Here is an 11,619-nt window from a genome sequence, read left to right as displayed (position 1 = left end):
ATCACATGTCCAAACAAATAAGTGATAAAATATCACATTTTATTCGGGAGTCAAGTTCGTCTCTCTGCTGTACGGAAGTACTGACCTGTTCACGGACTTGCTCCTGTGCCCTCATGCATACAAAAATCAAGTTCCTCATCAATAAGTGATTATATCACATAGGGCTTGTTTTCAAATAAAAATAAGTGAGAATCTCACATCATATACGGTCAAACAGATGATAATCGGTATACTCACCGGTAAGATGAACCCTCGTGCATACCTTGATACGGGAATGTGTCGTGATGTGGATGAACACCGGTAGGTAAGTATAAATCATACCTTAACGTATCCCCTCGCCATGATTACATCTGATAAGTTGAGCTTATGTGGATAACAATACCGATAATTGTTATAGGATGCTTATCTTAATGTTAACTAATTGAACAACAAGAGCGTTTTGGCATGACCGTACACTGATATGATTCTCTTACCCTCGAAACTTGCAAAAAGAATGTCTGTATATAATTATTTACTGCTTTCAGTCTTTACATTTGAAAATTTCAAAAATACCAAAAAGATTTTAGGTGTGTTTTAATATAAATTTTATAAAATCCAAAAAGATTTTATTTCTATTTTATTTTCGATCGTACGATGTTGGATCTCGAGTCTTCGTTACCTGAAACCTGACTGAAAACCGAATTGACTAAATCTTCATAAACGGTCGAAATTTGCAAGTTTTGAAAGTTAGAAACCAAAACTGACAAATTTACTAAACTTTCAAACTGTCGGGCGGTGTTTGATTGTGACATGGTCATTCGTGTGTCATTTGTTTATGCTAACTATATTCCAAGCAGTTGTTCTCATTACACGTTTAGATTTCTTGCATGTGCAGATTCTAAAGGCAAGGAGAACATAGTGGATGACAAGCTTCGGAATGAAGACACGACGTGAAGGCACTCAAAAGATGAAGATGATTGAGTTGCCGCTGACCATCATCAACACCACAAGGATCTCAAGCTATAAAGATCAAGTCATTCACGAGCATAACTCAAGGGGGAGCTTATGTTAAGGGGGAGTTTGTCAACACACTTCCTACATGAAACAGGGAGTTTGTTGATACACTTTCTGCTTTCAAGACGTGAAGACTTTGAAGATCCTCCGACATTGAAGACTTGAAAGGACGTCAGAGACTTGAAGACACGAAGATCGAGACAAAGTTACAGCCAAGGGGGAGTTTGTTGGTGCACTTGTGTCTGTACTTTGTCTGTATACTGTCACGATATAAAACGATGTCCTTTGTTAGTCTTGTAAGTTTGACCAAGTCAACCATCCTCCTGGTTTGACTTGGACAAACAGTTAGTACATGATTGTAACATGTTTGTGTCGAAGGATGAATCATCGAAGGATAGTTTAGATCCTTCGATGAGCTCGAAAGATAAACCTTCGATGGATGTTGATGGACCTCGATAGATTATCCTTCGAGATATATGTGGATCCTTCGATAGGTTTCAGTTCGATAGATGATCTTTCGATCAGTCTATCTGATCCTTCGACCAGACGATCTGTGTTGGGTATATATACCCATGTAATGTGTTCACTTCATTGAAGCAAGCAAGTATAGAGAGCTGAGAACACACACACACTTAGAGAGAGTTTATAGAATACATCTGTAAACATTGAGCTTGTAACCGAACCTTTCATACGTATTAATACAAGTGGTGTTAATCGGTGAAGATTGTGTGTTGTGTTTGTGCTTGTTTCATCTCGGTTTGCACTCTAGCTTGGATTCCGCACTTGCTAGTGTGTTAGACATAACAAGGATAAGGTTTAACCTCATCCTCCGAGGGACCTACACATTTTACTTTTAGCTGCGACTAAAAAGTAAAACAGATCTCTTTTAGTTGTCCAGTTTTGGGATGAGTCACCTTGCAAGAAGCGCACAATAAAACGCTGATAAACTGAAAAATGTATGATATCATTAAAAGCATAAAAAATTTGGGTCAACGTGTTCACAAACAGACACAATCTTGTGTGTTTCTTCTTCGTGCCACACATCTCTGATTTCTCAATTAATGAAACCTATGGGCAATCCTGTCTTACGGTTGAGCACTCTTCAAATATTATGGCTTCTCTTGAGGAACGGCTAGTGCCGGACATGTATACCTGTTTTGGTGTGGCATTTCTTTGTTTCCTCTGTTAATCGCAAATTTTGATTTTGATTAAACTCTGTTACGGATTTGGAATTTGATTCGTTGAGGTTACCAAAGAAATCTGCAGAGGTTTCTCTCTTTTTCTCCTGTTTGCAATCTGCGATTTGGTATTCAACAGTCATTAAACCGATTCTGATTCCAGTGACAGATTTTGCGCTTGGATTTTACAGTTATTTAGGGTTTCAATTTTGGGTTAGTAAAAATTATTAGTATTAATATAAGTTTGGTAGTTACTGGCAGTTTATTTGCTTGCTGCCGTTTAACGGTTTTAGTTTTCCGCCAATTAACCGCCATTAACAACCTTGTATATAAGTGTAACTTCCTGCAACCATGGAAGACACCATTCTACCATTTTGATAAAGTGTTTATGGGTTGTATGCGTGTGTGAGTATTTTGATATCCAACAAAAAATCACAGATAGAGAATCAATTGTGTTCTTTGTGCCTTGCTCTGGTAGCAATTTGAAGGTTATAATCAGGTCGCTTAAACAAACAACAATTTGTATATATAACAATGGATTCAACGAAACGCTTCACTTTATTAATCTGTGTACTGGATTGTTGATTACCAATAACTGAGGATATGACCGTCTAACATCACGACGTTAAACAAACGCATCACTTCAATCATTGTACCTACTTACATTTTTGACAAAACTTAAACCCAATTGCAATTTAGGCAATAACTACACTAACAGAGATTCTAACTAAGTTTACTTAAACTAAAAAGATCAGAGATTAACCAACAATAATTTTAAAGGACACATTTTCTTTTATCAAGTTACACAACCTATCCTTATACGTGGTCACGTTACAGATTTAAAAAATTAGACGAAATTGCACCCTATAAATCATAGAAAAGTTTTCAGTCATAGTACAATTTACATTGAAATGTACATTATATCATTTTAAAGAAAAAAATAATCTACATGTAAAAAATCACCCTCGAGATACATAAGAAGAAACAGACAATGGAACAATTTTTATCTAAAAAATGTATGATACTAGTAAAGGCATAAAACTCTTGAGAATCTAATAAAGAAAAGTCGATCCAAGGTGGCCCTGGGGCCGGATTTGGAAAGTCTAGCACCGCTACATTAGTTACATTTGTTCATTCATAAAAATACTAGATCTGTTGTTCAAAGTAGTCTTCTATCTATGAGCTGGAGGAAAACATGGAAATCTCACCACCATTTGAACTTTGAGATCAGTCCATCTCCTTGAAAGACAAGTGGCTCTAAATTTCCCAATTATGTGCACCAATTTCTATCTATGCATGATCATAATCTATGCAATGTCGCATTGGACGCCAAAGCAAAGGATTGAATTTTGAACGATACACTAATAAAACATGGTGGATCTTATATATCTTTGTTTAGATCTTGATATCTTGAACACTTCTTTTAAAGCATCGATTTGGGCTTAAAATAAGTCCCATGTTTGACTTGGGATTTTCCGACTCTGACCTCCTTGTAAATTTCAACGTGTTACATTCACATTGCAACTTCCTATGAGTTTGTGGTCTCAGCACCAAAGATCTCATCGTTCACATAAAATGGCATGACCCCGTTTCATCAACTGCCATATATCTTTTCACTAAAGACTATAAATTTTCAAACAATCCATCATAGATCTCTTAAGAAGCCACCAAATATTTTTGAATTGATGATCAACACCTTCCAGCAACTCCATAAGACTGATATGAAAAATAGAGGGCAATTATAAATCATGATTGATTTTACCAAAATATTATACAAAGATACCAAACCAGATTCTGTATAAATATTTTGACATCTTGTTGACTCAATCAATCCCTAACAATGACTTATAATTTTAGATTCTATTATATACAAACTTAACTGTGTTTAAAAAAATAATCGCTAGGTCTAAGATGCGCAATTCACATGAAAAAAAAAACTCAAATCAAAGAAAACGTAGATCGATCCACAAAATCCGCTAAAATTTTTTTATAGAAAACGTGCTAAATTTGCAACAGATTTAAGACGAAGTTACCTGAGATGAGATCGTCCTCCGAAATCCTATAAGCAGTCAACGATGTTTATTCAACACCCTGCACAATGAGATCAATTCTCAGTCATGAAAAAATCGAAAGGCAAAAACTGATGACGGACGATACCACTCACACATGATTTTGCGATATCAGTGGGCTAGATTTCATCAAACACGGACGATACTGCGGCCATCAAGCTAAATGTCTGACGGCAGAATAAAACCTAACAAAAGAATAACAACGATAGTAGACTTTTATAATTAGGTCACCCAACAAAAATTTACAGTTTTTGCCCATTTTTTTATTTTCATTCTACCCCCTCCGTTTATTTCTGTAAGTGTAATGGGGCTGAGCATTTGACAGGAACCGGACCGACCCGACCCGATACCCGATTTCAGCATAAAACTGGAACCGAATATAGTACCCTAGATGATAGTCGGGTCTCGGTTCCTACCATGTTCGGTGTTCTCGGTTCCTAGGTAATACCCGAAACCGATAAATCACAGTTGCATCCATTCCATTTCAGAGAGTTACTGCTATCTATTTCGGTGCTTCTCAAGTGTCAATCTGATTTCAAAGTAAATCACAATCTGATTTCAAAGTAAATCACAATCTGATTTACTGTCAAATGCTCAGCCCCAGTCCTGAATGAGTATTTTCAAAATAAAGAAGTTGAAATCATGAAAAAAAGGATTATGTGTAATTGTGTATGCTGTTTTTTTTTTTTTTTATCTTCACGGTTAAATTGTGTCTGATATGAGATTTGGGTTGACGAAAATGCCCTCCAATTTGTGCTTAATTATTGGCTAATCATGCTTTTTATTATAAAAAAAATTGAATCTGCTGGTGTTTTTGAGATGCATTTAGGTTCAAGATCCCAACATATTTGAGCAACCCCTCCATTTCATTCGATTTACATTGTAGGCAGCCACATATTGAATTTCATTATAGTACTTATTAATTATAGCTGCTGGGCTTTGGCCCAGTTTCATTGTAGTACTTATTAATTTCGGTCCAAAGTAGGTACATCTCGGTTTTTATGTGGTCCGACCCGGAACCGACCCGATACCCGAAAACCATAAATTCTAAGAACCGAAAAAGAACCTACATAAGTATAATAGGGTCGGTTTCCGGTAATAATAGGGTCGGTTCTCGGGTATTTTCGGGTGGGCCCTATTTTTGCTCACCCCTAGTAATGGTTTATATCTTCATGTTGTAATTTTACATCCTAATATTTTTTCTCACCTAGCTATCATTTTGTAGGTGAACAAACCTAGGTAGGCGAGAGTTAACATACATGGGTGGTTGTTTCATAAAAGTCAACTTCGGCTAAGTCATTGTTTGTTCACAATAAATGTGTTCTTCACGTCCTTTGTCCCGGTCCTGTGCTCGGCGTCGGGTGCTTTGCACCCTCCTGACTACCACTGCGCGTGCCTTGTTATATGGGATTACATTCTTAGGGTCTGTTTGGTAAGGCGTAATAGAATGGATGGACAACGGAATGGACGAGGTAAAGGAATGGATCATTATCATTCTCTATCTTGTTTGGGTACCATGTCAGAATGAAAAAATCATTACTTTGTGTTGTTTGGTAGCCAATAAAAGATGTTGATACACTTTATGTGGACGCGACTCGACTCGTTTCGACTTGGTTTCGACTCGGTTAGGTTCGGCTGAAGCCCGACGTCACGACATTCCTCCGTTGTGCGCCCCAGAGTTCGACACGCGAAGCACGGAGAGCCGCGAGCCTTCCCGAGGTGCCACATCATCATGACATCATCATGATGATGTCACATGTTGACTTAGTTTTACAAATCTGAATTATATTTCACGTACATGTGCTTTGGGCCGAACCTTTAAAGATCTGCATGCATGTTGGGCTTTGACTTCTTAACTGGTTGGGCCAAAACCAAACGACGAAACACATATGGTGTCGACGAAACAGGAAGTGTTTCGTCGACATTGATTCGTCACCTATGCATTTCGTCGCCAACTATCCTCGTCGAGTCCTACTTCTATTTCGTCGATTGCTGTGTTGCTGGGCCTATATAAATAACACATATCAGACAGAAGAAAGGTAGACAGAGTACACAAAAGTGAGAGAGAACCGAGAGTTTATTTGTATTTCTTGTATTATCTTTCTGTAACAAAACTCGATCGGTATCAATATACAATTGTTAAACGGTATATCCTTTGTGTTGTGTTTGTCTCTCGCTCGGTTTGTATGGTAACGTGGATTCCGCACTCGTTACGGTATTATAAACAAGATCTTGCAGTTGTCCGGCGATCCGCAAACGGACCTACAATTGGTATCAGAGCGTAAGTGTAGGTCCCTAAATCAGAGGATCGATTTTCACTACGGAATCCTTGTTTATAACAAACAAAGTTAAGTGTGCGGAATCCACTTAACTAAGCCAACCAAACATAGAACAAGATAAACACGCGGTTAACCAAAGAAACACACTCGTTTGATTAATCTTGAGAAATGCCAACTGATACAAACACAGTTCTTACAAGCAACAATGGTAAACTAGCATCTCTAACCTTATCAGATAACATTCTGTTCCTATATATAGCAGCTGGGCTAACAGCATTGACGAAAGTGAAATTGGGCCGACGAAACAGATTAAAGCCCAAAATAAAGCCCAACAGTCAACGAATCAAGTCTGATTCGTTGACCACCTTGACGAATCATAAACGAAACAGACAGATCTGATTCGTCGACATCATATTGACGAAACAGTCCTGTTTCGTCAAGGTCTGCAAGATGTAAACTGTTTCTGCACAACAGTTTGCAGAAACAGTAAGGAACAGAAGTAAATTACATAAAAGCCCTTTCATGCGACATGCATAGTTTAACAGACATTACAAACAAGAGAGACAAAATATGTCGGACACAAGCGGATAGGAGGATATCCGACTTGGTCGACTACGGATACAGACTCGATAAAAGACTAAAGACCGTACAAAATACGACACTACATACAAGACTAGCGACAGACACAAAAAGTGCACCAACAAACTCCCCCTTGTCTGTTGCTTGTCTTCGGTCTTCATCTTGATCTTCACAGGTGACGCCTTGACCAGGAACTACCAGAATGTATTCCCCGGTAATAGCAGTAGCATGCAATTCTTTGAAACTTTAACGCTTGATGAGCATCCTTGTCTGATGTCATGCCTATACAGCTTCGTGATATCAGACGCCGACATATTCACCAACCACATCGGGTCCAGTATTCTAAAATTCTTGTCATCATTGAACACGATCACTGCTTCATGCGTATCCGAATCATAACACCACAGACGCATATCTTCAAGAAAATCTTGTTGCATCGGCATGAGAGGAATCTTGTCTACCACTCTGGGAGGATCATACACCAGCTTGTACCTCCCTGTATTTGTTTCCGGATCAAGTGTGAACCTGATCTGCTCATGCCTTGGAAACTGCGGCTTGTATGACTTGTCTTTCCATCCTGACTTCTTGTTCATCTTGATAAGACGCGCAAAGTGAGAAGCACCTTCAAAATTTGAGCGATTAATGAGCTCAAGTTTTGTAAGTGTTGCGACGTCGTAGAATGGCAGTGATAGAATACTCAGCAATGATCAGAAATACTGAATCCCGAACTCCCTTTTGATGGCTATACAGTGGATTTCTTTAACAAACATCCAACATAAGATACACCCACTTGGCTTGGCCTTTTCTAGCCGTAGGAAATCCACCTGTTCAGGTTCAGGAGCTGGCTTAGCAACCTTAGACAGAAACCGCTGACGCCATGCGGTAAACGCATCTGTGGCATTTTCAGAAGCGTCACGGTTCTTCAAGTGTTCATCAATGTCCTCAACATTATCCTTTAGCCAGTCCTCATCAAACGGAGCAAATTCGGTACCGTCTTCTCTCACATAAGTTGATTTCTTGGCAGCACCTTCAAATACTATCTCATCAACATTTTCCACATTCACAGACTCCCCAGTCTCCGGTTCACTTGGCATTTTCTCTACTTCTTCGTCGTTTACATCACGCATTGCCATGAGAGTGATCATCTGTTGAGGCGTGAGATCTTCAACTATCTCACCCTCCTCCAGTAGTCCTTTGGTGACTGGTAGTACAACCTGCAAAGCAGAATCTGCAGTACTGGGAACAGAGGATGTACCAGCTAACGCCTCTAGGAGCTGTTCTTCACCAACAGTTCCACTAGAGCCAGCCTTAGATGATCCAAGAGTTGACGGCTGATATACAATGATAGCAGATGAAGTACCAGCTGGGGGTTGCTGAGGTGCAGCAGCTGTATCTGGATTACCCTGATCCTCTGGGTCTTCATCCCGTTTTTGCAAGATTTCCTGCTGCTTGCACCGATCTTCCCATAAAGTCGCCACGCGCTTTCTTAGGAACTCATACCCCCTCGTCATTGTCTTTACACCCTCAGCAATAGTTGTATTCCTTGATTCATACCAGTTCTTCATATAATCACACCGACCCTTCAAGTCTTCGGCCAGTTTTTGAAGAACAGAACTTCTCCTATCCCGTTCAACTTCAGACGCTTTCAGACGCTCATTCTCTGCCTTAAGCCTGTTGATCTCTTCCTGTTGGTGTTGGATAGTGGCCTGCTGTGCACCAACTGCTGTTTTCAACCTCTCAATCTCCACCAACTGACTGACTTGGTCACGTTTTGTGATATGAATGAAGTCAGTTTGCCTTTTAATCCGATCAGCCGCAGCTTCAAATTGCATAAACAAGAAGTTATTCTTTTCATCCTGTGTCATATCTGTAAAAGTCTGCTGTCGTTCAGCACTTGGCCCAGCTGTCGTTGCTCTAATCGATGCTGCCATAGAGCGTTGAGGAGTAACTTGAGCAGGCACAGTTTGAGCTGCAGGAGGGGTTGAAATCACAGGAGGTTCAGGAGTGGGTGCTTGAGGTGCCGATCCTCTGGGGGAGGTACTTAAGTACTTTCGAGCTTTCTTTCTCTTATGATGCTCAGCAGCTTTATCAGCTTTCCTTTTCTTTGCACGCTCCGTTTCAGGGTCTTCAGGAACATATTCAGGATCATCTTCCTGTCTTATCTTTCTGTACCTTCTTACCCCACGTTCATCCCGATACATTTCGTATCCGGGTTCAAGTAGAAAGTCATCCTCAGAATCTGACTCTGCCTCATCGTCACCACCAGCTGAGGTGTCACCAGCTGACACTCCCCCTGCTGAGGTGCCACCAGCTGAAGCACCAGCAGTTGTGCCTACACTCGATGCACCAACTGCACCAACATCACCAGCATCACCACCATCATCACCATCATCATCACTATCAGATTCATCTGATACTTCAGGTTCTGGACTGAATTTCTCACTCATCATCCTTGTCAACTCAGGTTCTTCGTCATCAGATTGACTTTCTGCATGACGCCACTTGTTATCTTCAGGAGCAACATACGTAGTATCATGAAGAGCACCGAAAAGTTTCCTTGGAGGGTTACTCTCCTTGTACCGTTTATGTGCTAAGTTCCTGATGAGACGTAAAGAATGGAGATTCATAGCTTCAATTTTTAGCAGATCATTGTCGGCTTTTGGCAGGCTTGGATGCTGAACGTTCATGATCATCTGCAGAAACCGAGGGTACATCCAATATTTGCTTCCGATGGTTCGATTCTTTCCCGTCCTCGTCAGATTCTCTTTCATATACTCAAATATGAACCTTGAAATACTAAACGGTCTATTTAGTACCAAGGCCACAAAGAGTCCCATGAGCTCGTTACTGGCCATATCATAACCGACCCGTTTGTTGCTTATACACTGGATGAGAACGTGCAAAAGAAACTTGTATCGAAGCGGGAAGTCACCCTTGTTTATCTGCATGCTGAAGATATCACCCGTACACTTCATCCGTAATAAACACCCACGGATGCACATGATAGGAACAGAAATTGGCGCGTCCGGAATATCCTGTAGCTGAAGAACTTCATTCAGAATCTCCGGTGACACAATCACGTCCACGTTCTCTACCCGACCGCTGATAACTTCTTTGCCATCCAATTCTCCAACATGTGCCAAATCCCAGAACGCCTTGATTAGAGACTTGTATATAGGCGTTGAGAATGTGATTGCATAATTGATACGCGATTTCCGGATCCATTGTGTAATTTATTTTAGCTCGATAAGTTTCTCCTCTGGATCCAAATATGCAACCTGGTTGTGCCGCTTTTCCGACATGATTTCCTCTTCGGTTTTGTTTTCTTTCTTTGTTGCCGGCTTACGTTTACCTTCCTTGGGTGCCATCTGCAAGTATAAACGTCCACAATAAATAATAGTCACTTACAAATAAATTTGGACATGTATTACCAGTTCATGTATCCACTAGACATACAGCCTGTTGTACATGCCCACTGTGAACAAACTGCCTACTGAGAATTTCACTAAGGCATTTTGTCGAAACAGACTACATTTGACGAAACAGGAAAGAGTTTGACGAAACAGATCTGAGTGTTGACCAGATCTGTTTTGTTGACCCATTGTGATTCGTCAAAGGATCCTTTGACGAAACAGAGATGTTTTTGACGAAACAAAAATGGTTGTTTGACCAGATCTGATTCGTTGACCATCCAGATTCGTCAAAACATCCTTTGACGAGACAGAAGACAATTGTGTTTCGTCAACGAGTCTGATTCGTTGACTCTCTGATTCGTCAACAATTCTGTTTCCCCCAATTTCTGATTCGCCGACAGTTCAGATTCGCCGGAATAGTTACAGGGTTTTGTCAGTTTCGCCAAACAGACAGTTTTTACATGTTTTGATTACCACAATCCACAGAAAATTACCAACAACATGTCACAATTTTATCTAGGGTTGATAACTTCTTAGTCATTTTGGCAAAAATCCAGTAGAAACCCTAATATCCATTTATCAAGACAATACCCTGTTTTGTTATACAAACCACACCCGAATCAGAAGTAAGAACAAGCAAATAAGCACTTAGGATTAGCAGTTAATATGTAAGCCAAGCAAGCAAACATCAATACATTCAAATGTCACCGAAAATCCGGTCACCGACGAGGGTTCCGGCGATTTCCGATGAGAACCGAAAGAGCCAAAACTTAACAGACATGAAGATAAACGACATTGCACCTTTATGTTTGTAAGTTTTTGAAGAAAAACTGAAGATTTACTGAGAAGAATGAGATAACCGCCGGTATGGTTTTTGACTGTTTGGGAGAGAAGATGATGGAAACCTTTTGAGTGTTTTTGAAAAAGTGAACCACATCTCTGACATCAGAGACTTTTATACACCACCCCACCTTTTTTGGAGAAACATGACCTTGACGAATCTGATTCGGGCTTTGACGAAACAGACAACTGGGCCTTATCTTGGGCCTAAAGTTAGCCCGTTGGCGAAACAGGCTTGGGCTCCCTGTTTCGTCAAAGTCCTTGACGA

At 40.1% G+C, this 11,619-nt stretch overlaps 1 long non-coding RNA gene across 1 annotated transcript; it reads right to left on the bottom strand.

Moving 5' to 3' along the window:
• Positions 1-3,056: 3,056 nt before the first annotated feature.
• On the bottom strand, positions 3,057-4,417 carry LOC110902424. The gene is made up of 3 exons (XR_002571101.2): positions 4,336-4,417; positions 4,205-4,262; positions 3,057-3,887 (listed from the first exon to the last, which is right to left on the bottom strand). It is a non-coding gene; the product is annotated as an uncharacterized LOC110902424 (long non-coding RNA).
• Positions 4,418-11,619: the final 7,202 nt, after the last annotated feature.

Source organism: Helianthus annuus, chromosome 13, assembly GCF_002127325.2.
Source record: "Helianthus annuus cultivar XRQ/B chromosome 13, HanXRQr2.0-SUNRISE, whole genome shotgun sequence".
Lineage (NCBI taxonomy): Eukaryota > Viridiplantae > Streptophyta > Magnoliopsida > Asterales > Asteraceae > Helianthus > Helianthus annuus.
The sequence above is the reverse complement of the archived record's forward strand: the minus strand, read 5'-3'. Positions and strand labels throughout refer to the sequence as shown.